Here is a 9,656-nt window from a genome sequence, read left to right as displayed (position 1 = left end):
GATAAATTACCTATGCATTCAATTAATTGTTCGTTCAAAATGCAAACACTACCAAGCGAGTTATTTCCTTTTATGTGTTTTATTGCATTATTAACTTCTTCAACAGATAAAAGTATGTCCAGTTCAGGAAATGCAGAATTATCTAATTTAAAATCATTATTTACACATAAATCTTCTACTTCAGACTAACAAAAAATCTGGCACACTGTTACTTATTACCTCACTTTCCTGATTTACATTTTAATTGTAATCTAGTTTTTATGTACGTCTATGTTCTATCAATACGCGAATGACAATGGCGGAACAGAAAACTGTTGAACTTTTTATATTACAATATCTCATTATTTACGACTTTTCGATGTTTATACACATTTCGTTATTATAACATTACAAAACAGAACATTAATATTACATTAGCTAACACATGGATAATTTCTTGCCTCGAATGTTTTATTCATGTTGTAATGGCCTTTTGTAATAAGTCAATGAAATTTATATTCGCTTCTTGCCATTGTAGATTGAGGATAACAAAACATGCGTTTACTTATCGGGAATTGTTTTATATTACTTTACAGCTAAGGTTTTTAAATATATGTAATTATTTCGTCATATACCTCATCGATTCACATACTAGCAGATGATTCAATTTTGTTGAGCAGGTTCATATGTTACTATATTAAATATTTCTATCCGCATTCTTTCAACACGTGGTTTCAACCTCGGCATACTTATAGAGATCAGTTTTAGAACCTCCAACTTGCATTGTCGGAACCAGGACACGTACAAGCTCGGATTAGCCGAGGCGTTGCTCAAATGAAACAAGTTTACAATGTTTTTGCTTGAATATGATCGTTTGTAATAGATCTGATTACAAAAACAATGACCGCCAGCATTATTGACAATGAAATTGATGTTATGTAAGACTAAACTAACGCAGTTGATCGCCCAGATCTTCCTAAAAGTTCTTGAACTCATCCGCCGTTAATTGTTCTTATTGTTTTAATTCTGAATATTATAAAAATGTAAGCTGTGTATGAAACACCAATCACAATAAAACAAATGGCGCCGGCGTGGTACATCAAGTGCGTAATATAAGAATCCGACCATTCGTAGGAAAAGGGGTCACAGAAATAACTGTTGATTGTAGAAATATACAAAGCGAACATGATCCAAATGAAGAGAGATACATTTCTTGCCCTGCTGTATGTAATACAGCGGATGTAGATCATATTGTCGGCAAACAGAATAAGGCGGTCTAGACTCATTAGGGCCAATGTTATCAATTTGACCGGAATTAATATTCCAGTTGCCGCCTGAAATAAGCTTCTGTATGTAGCATTGTATAAACTTTGTTCAATCATGAAACACAGCGATGTCAGCACATGACAAAATATAAAAAAACGCGAATGAAACCTGCACATTCTCGGCGTGCGCTTTGCTCAGTGAACGACGTAGAACGCTACCGTGTTAATAAAGAGCGGCACTGCGTTTGCTATTGCAAACGGAAGATCACTTGAAAACCTGATGCCCGAAGAACTGACGCTCGTTAAAGTCAAGAAAGTTCCAGCTGTATTAACTGTTTCATTATGTTGAAGCATTGTTGGAATTTTTGAATAGCATCATTCGAAACACAATATAAATATATCTTTGACGTTAGACAAAATAGTCTTCAAGAAGACAAACATCCATTTCAAGCATTTTGGAAACTGTATTTTTTGTTCCAGAGAATTAAAAGAATAAAACTGTGATAATTTTCAATACCAGTCATCCATATTATTCCATACAATATCTGGTTTTAAGGTAGCGCACCTCTAATGGGCACATATCCAAATATAATCTAATTAATTATTTTCTTAATCAGCATCATTTCACTGAACTACATGCAAATTTGTAGGTAGGCTTTCCATGCTTTTTAAAAAAATATACCGATTTTTTCAAAACCACCCCCACGCTCGGCTTTTGTCCAGTTTATTTTCACCCCTAGGGTATATAAAAGTTCCATAATTCATTCAAATTTCCAAATATGGGCATGCAGTTGGTGTGTACAGATGTTGTAAAGGTGTTTAAAGCTTAAACAAGGTAAAATAAGTATTCTTTTACAGACATTTATATTTTACAAATTTTTATCTATGGAAGAGCGCCATGAAATGTAAGTGATTTTAGCCAAGTAAAAATGGGGTCGGTTAAAAACAAAGTGTCATAAAATTCAAAATAGTATCATTTAAGTCATATTTTAAACTTAGTTTTTATAGAAACACTATATACAGCAAAAATACCAAGAAATAGACAGATTTACCGATTACTTTTTGAAATAAAAATAAAAATGCAACGTGCATGGTTCGTATTATCAACAGTAAATCACCCAATTTCGCGATAACGTTGTTTTAATTTTAATAATTAAAGAATGTGCATAAAAATTGCAACATATTTAACAATAAATATAGCTTATATGCCATATTAAATCAAATTACGTTAGAAAATAAATAAAACGCGTCGCAAAAAAGTATACGTCGTCGGCAGGATTCGAACCTGCGCGGGAATATCCCAAAAGATTTCTAGTCTATCGCCTTAACCACTAGGCTACGGCACCTAATAGTAGGCTCTTCAACCTTCGAAGCAATCGCGGGAAATCATTAGAGGTGCGCTACCTTAAGAGCGTGCACTAAACCACTCATCTACTGTTTTTAATCTTTTAAATAGCACATATGTTGTACAAAAACCTTCATTTAATATGTAAAGCTAGATCCACAGAAATTAAAAAAGGATTGTTAAGCAACGTATTGCGAAATCAATTTGTTCATCGTCTGAAATCGCGGTCTATTGTTTAGTCGCGCTGCTCAGATTTGTTTATATATACTTGTGCACAACACGTCATTATGATGTTTCACAGGTTACGTTGTACAATGAACATAGATAATAATAGGTTGGTGACGTGGATGGAGAATGGTTATCTGGCAAGGCGGAGGAATGATCGGATGAGCCGAAGGCGAACCCGATAAGATCCTCCGACGAGCCAGATAACCATTCTCCATCCACGTCACCAACATGTTATTTTATTTATCATGTAATTTATGTAATTCCAGCGAGTTCAACAAATTTTATTTTTATTTTATGCCTTTTCACCGTTCATTTACATTGTAAAGTAGTTTAACCGGAGAATTTCGCTGGTATAATGACGTCATTTCGTCAAAAAATGACGTCATTTCACAGTGAAACAGGGCGACTGACGGATATTTGTGGTCACGTGGTCAACTAGCCTAATAACTTTTGGGTTATTAGGCTACCTGGTTATCAGGCTGATGTCAACTGGCTATGTACATGTACAGCAGACGATGTGTACAGTGGTTACAGCGATCATAGTGCTTAAGCGCTTGATAAACAGTAGGTTACACATAGTACTATTTAACACAATGTTTTGCTTTTTTGAATGTTTTATTTACAAACTCTCGGTCAACAAAAAACAAATCCACAAAAAATAAAACAATATATACATGTTAAAACAAGAAGTACTTTACATGTATTTGATATTTTATTAATAGAAAAAAGTAGTCCGTAATCGGAGCGGGACTGACGGATATTCGAGGTCACGTGGTCAACAAGCCTAATAACTTTTGGGTTATTAGGTTACCTGGTTATCAGGCTGATTTAAAGGCAGGATAAAAAGATATATTGTGACAACAAGAAGGCTTACTTTAATAGTTTACTGAAATAATACGATCATTTTTAGAAGGACGTCATGATAAAATTAAAGGAAAAAGAAGGTTTTATTTAAGAAATTACATAAACCAGTTGGACGTAGCAAATTAGAAACAGTTCGCTGCGTCCACAGGAGGGAAGCCCTTAGTATTATAAATATATATTAATTTTTACTGATAAATTATTTTATTAGCTTTCGAAAACAACCGGTGTGTAGTTGATTCGTTAAAAATTGTTCATAATACTATGGGCTTCATACCTGTGGGTACGTCTACACAATTGTGTTGTGACATGAGAATAATGAATGACAATTTATAAGACAGCAACATAAAAATGAAAAATCATTATGGTTAATAAAGTTTAATTAAAAATGCATTAAAACTGAATCCGTTTTCGAACCACTTAAGTTATCTAAATTAAAATCAGTCAACATTATTACTTTCTTCTACATTCATTTAAAGCATAGCGATTATGCTTCTTCCGACAAATAGTAAGGCTGCGTGGCGAAATGGTAGCGCATTGTCTTTTGTCAACAGTAGATTTAGATTCGAATTCCTGGGCTGACAACACTTTTATTCAAGTTTTTATAGAAATTACAATGAGTTAAGGCTATTTAAAACGTTATAGATTTGTCAGTAAACATATTAAATATTACATTTATTCGGCATGGTGACGGGCCAATGTAAGAATTGAGGGTCAAAAGTGATGAATTTTCGAATTCGCTCTGTTTCCTTAACATGGATGGGATGATGTTATATTAATTCGCAGTATTACAAAAGACGAAACACGAGGTAATTGATGAATCAGTTATACGATATAGTTAACATCGCCCATCATTCGACAATGTCCGAAAGGGAAACACAACGTCATAGATGAATCAGTTTATTCCGTCAAGTTTGCATAACAGCAATATATCAGGTAATAAAACTGATAAGAAACAGTGCATCAGTGGAATGCTCTGTTACATTAATTAAATTTCACAGGTTGAAATCGGGTCTTATATTCTTTTTTAAGATGTCTTTTTCATTATTATCGAATGTATATTTTAATTACATTAATACTCCAGTTTGCGTTATGTATTACTTAATTGCGCGCAGGATTGGTACTTCATGTTGCGTTGCTAATCAGTATGTTACTATCAGGATGGGTACTTCATTTAGCGTTGCTAATTACTATGTTGCGGTCAGGATTGGTACTTCACTTTGCGTTGCTAATTACTATGCTGCGACCAGGATGAGTACTTCGTATTGCGTTGTTAATTACTATGTTGCGATCAATATGGGTACTTCGTATTGCGTTGCTAATTACTATGTTGCGATCAGGATTTGTACTTCATTTAGCGTTGCTAATTACTATGCTGCGATCAGGATGGGTACTTCGTATTGCGTTGCTAATTACTATGCTGCGATCAGGATGAGTACTTCGTATTGCGTTGCTAATTACTATGCTGCGATCAAGATGGGTACTTCGTATTGCGTTGCTAATTACTATGATGCGATCAGGATTGATACTTCATTTAGCGTTGCTTATTACTATGCTGCGATCAAGATGGGTACTTCATGTTGCGTTGCTTATTACTATGCTGCGATCAGGATGGGAAATTCATTTAGCGCTGCTTATTACTATGTTGCGATCAGGATGGGTACTTCGTATTGTGTTGCTAATTACTATGTTGCGATCAAGATGGGTACTTCATATTGCGTTGCTAATTACTATGCTGCGATCAGGATTGGTACTTCATTTAGCGTTGCTAATTACTATGCTGCGATCAGGATGGGTACTTCGTATTGCGTTGCTAATTACTATGCTGCGATCAGGATGAGTACTTCGTATTGCGTTGCTAATTACTATGCTGCGATCAGAATGAGTTCTTCGTAATGCGTTGCTAATTACTATGCTGCGATCAAGATGGGTACTTCATTTAGCGTTGCTAATTACTATGCTGCGATCAGGATGAGTACTTCGTAATGCGTTGCTAATTACTATGTTGCGATCAGGATGAGTTCTTCGTATTGCGTTGCTAATTACTATGCTGCGATCAAGATCGGTACTTCGTATTGCGTTGCTAATTACTATGTTGCGATCAGGATTTGTACTTCATTTAGCGTTGCTAATTACTATGCTGCGATCAAGATGGGTACTTCATGTTGCGTTGCTTATTACTATGCTGCGATCAGGATGGGAACTTCATTTAGCGTAGCTTATTAATATATTGCGATCAGGATGGGTACTTCATTTGGCGTTGCTAATTACTATGTTGCGATCAGTATAGGTACTTCGTATTAAATTGTTAATCACTATGTTGCGATCAGGATTGGTACTTCATTTAGCGTTGCTAATTACTATGTTGCGATCAGGATGGGTACTTCGTTTTGCGTAGCTAATTACTATGCTGCGATCAGTATGGGTACTTCGTTTTGCATTGCTACTTGCTATGTTGCGATCGGGATGGGTACTTCGTTTTGCGTTTCTAATTACTATGTTGCGATCAGGATGGGTACTTCGTTTTGCGTTGTTTTTAATATGTTGATCTTACGATCGGATCCTCGTTTTGCGTAGTTAATGACAATGTTGCGTTCATGATTTGGACTTTATTTTGAATTGTTTTTATCCGAACTTCGTTTTAAAAAAACATTGAATTAAATTGCGAATAGGAACATTTTTTATTTTACGCTATCCCTTCTCATGTCGCGCTAAGGATAGGAACTTCATTTTTCATCGTTAATAACTACGATGCGATTTGGATTGGAGCTTGAATTTGCTGTGTTAATTACTATTTTGCGATAAGGACATTCATTATAAAAAGTTATATTAAGTACATTATGACGTCATGTGATATTCTATATTTAAACAGGTTTTGTTTTTTGTACATGCTGACATAGATATTGCATTAACATTAAGTACAAGATAAGTATTGATGCAAAGCATCACAGGGCGTCGGGAATTTCAGTGTAAAAGGCACTCAATGAAGTTACATAGAACGATTTTTTTCTACTGTAAATATTAATATATTGGCCGATTATTTTAAACAAAATAGAAAAAGATACTGGTATAACCATTATCTATGATTGTGTGTTACAACTCCCAAATAACCATTATCTATGATGTTGTGTTATAACCCCCAAATAACCATTATCTATGATTTTGTGTTGTAACCCCCAAATATTTCATAGTTTCCTTTTTTTACTGGCATCCGTGTGCAGTTTTCATTAATGGAACAGAACTGTGTAGGTTTTAAAAAAATCTGCTTCATCTTGTAAGCGTAATTTCATATTTTTCTCAACTTCAAGGGGAGATGACTTTGAACTTATTCTTACGTTGCTCATTTACGATAGTGGTTGAGTACTCATTAATATGAAAACACTGTAAAAGTTTGAATGTGTTTACGAACCCCCCCCCCCCCCACCCACCCTCTCACACATATATTTCATGGGCATAATAATAACAAAAAATGGTTACAAAAAAACAGCATATTTATTTAAACTAAAATGTCTACATCAAAACAAAAAGTTAACATAGAACACAAATAAAATAATTTGATTATACTGGGGCTCGAACCCTGGGCCTCTCACATGTGAAGCAGGCGTGTAACCACTACACTAGGGAACCGCTTGAAAAATCACATTCTAACTAAGATATTAATAAGCTATTAAAAGTCGGTTTAAATGTAAACCCGGAAGTTTAAACGCTGGATAGTGAGCGGGGTTAAAGGTCCATACCAAAGGGTCCATACCACTGGCAAGATACGGTCAGGCCTGCGGCCTTCTATATGTGGTTCTTTAAAAAAAACTGTAGGAGGACTTAATGATAATGAGACTGGGGTGGTGCTCCTCATTGATAAGCGGCTGCTTCCTTTATCAAGACTCATTATTACAATTAATAATACGTGTCGCGCTTCGCGCTCTATAGCGCCTTTATTAGTAACTAGGTGGTTGCTAGGATAGTGGAACAAAGAAGGTTTCTATGTGTTTACGAACCCCCCCCCCCCCACCCTCTCACACATATATTTCATCGGCATAATAAAAACAAAAAAATGGTTACAATAAAACAGCATATTTATTTAAACTAAAATGTCTACATCAAAACAAAACGTTAACATAGAACACAAATAAAATCATTTGATTCTATTGGGGCTCGAACCTATGACCTCTTACATGTGAAACGAGCGTGTAACCACTACACTACGGAACCGCTTGAAAAATCACCTTCTAACTAAGATATTAAGGTAGTGGGAGGCTAATGGGTACTTTTCCAGAAAAAACTCTTTGTTATTATTTCGACATAAAAAATTGTATATCACAACTAATTGCAACATTTTAAAACTTTTTATTAGCCGGTTTACTTTTTATACTTGGTTGCATGCACCTACCCCTTGACTCGGTTGGGCGTTTTCTATGGATTTACCCTATATCCAAAATATATAGTTTATTTTGTAATGGGATATACATATATTTTGACATTTAACTTATTAAACGTACTCGACTGGATTTTGTTAGAAGATACAGAATTAAAAAAGTGTCATTGAAAGAGAATTGTGCCTTTGATGTCCAATAATATATGCACTTATCTGGACAAAATGGCTAAAACGACAACAAATGGTTCAGTGACAAGAAACGTTTTATGTCACTTGTAGTGTGATGAAATGCATATATTGTACATATTTATTTAACACAACGTATTTTATACACACTGAATGAATTTCAGGAAGTTTTACCGTTTCTATCTCAAGAAATTTTACTTTGAGTATGCCTACCCCTATTCATTTTCAAGCAATGAATTTACGTATAAATTTGTATATCACTTCTTTTGGGGGGTTTTCTAGTTGCTTATTAAAAGCTACAGTTATAAACCATGACATGTGAAGAAATTTAGCTAACTTTGAATTAATATTGATATAATTACTCATTAACAAGAGCACCGCATAACGGGTGCCACGCTCGGCTGCGACAGCTTGTCAGAATTATTATCTATTTTTTTTAGAGGTCACAGTGACCTTGACTTTTGACCTAGTGACCCAAAATGGGTGTGGCGTGTAGAACTCATCAAGGTGCATCTACATATGAAGTTTCAAAGTTGTAAGTGGAAGTACTGTGATGTCAAAGGCAAAGTTAAAGTTTTATATTAGAGATCACAGTGGCCTTGACCTTTGACCTAGTGACCAAAAAATGGGTGGGGTGTGTAGAACTCATCAAGGTGCATCTACATATGAAGTTTCAAAGTTGTAGGTGGAAGCACTATGATGTTAGAGGCAAAGTTAAAGTTTTATATTAGAGGTCACAGTGACCTTGACCTTTGACCTAGTGACCCAAAAATGGGAATGGCGTGTAAAACTCATCAAGGTTAATGTACATATGAAGTTTTAAAGTTGTAGTTGGAAGCACTGTGATGTTAGAGGCAGAGTTAAAGTTTTATATAAGAGGTCTTAGTGACCTTGACCTTTGACCTAGTGACCTAAAAATGGACGTGGCATGTAGAACTCATCAAGGTGCATGTACATATGAAGTTTCAAAGTTGTAGGTGGAAGCACTATGATGTTAGAGGCAAAGTTAAAGTTTTATATTTGAGGTCACAGTGACCTTGACCTTTGACCTAGTGACCCAAAAATGGGTGTGGCGTGTAGAACTCATCAAGATGCATGTACATATGAAGTTTAAAAGTTGTAGGTGGAAGCACTTTAATTTTAGAGCCAATGTAAAGGTTTTAGCACGACGGCGGACGTCGGACGACGAAGAGGCTATGACAATACCTCGGAGTTTTCTCCGAAAAAAGCCGAGCTAATAATACAATCTTAAGGTCACCTGAAGTCAAAAGGCAACATATGAATACAGGCGCAGTTCAGCACAAAATGTCAAAGTTGCCCCAATATTACGTAGCATAAAGATGTATAAGTTATCATGTTTCTTTAAACATGTAGCACAATAATATACAACTTATATTTTAATAAAAACAGCCAGATTAAT

Source organism: Dreissena polymorpha, chromosome 10 (assembly GCF_020536995.1).
Source record: "Dreissena polymorpha isolate Duluth1 chromosome 10, UMN_Dpol_1.0, whole genome shotgun sequence".
NCBI lineage: Eukaryota > Metazoa > Mollusca > Bivalvia > Myida > Dreissenidae > Dreissena > Dreissena polymorpha.
The sequence above is the reverse complement of the archived record's forward strand: the minus strand, read 5'-3'. Positions refer to the sequence as shown.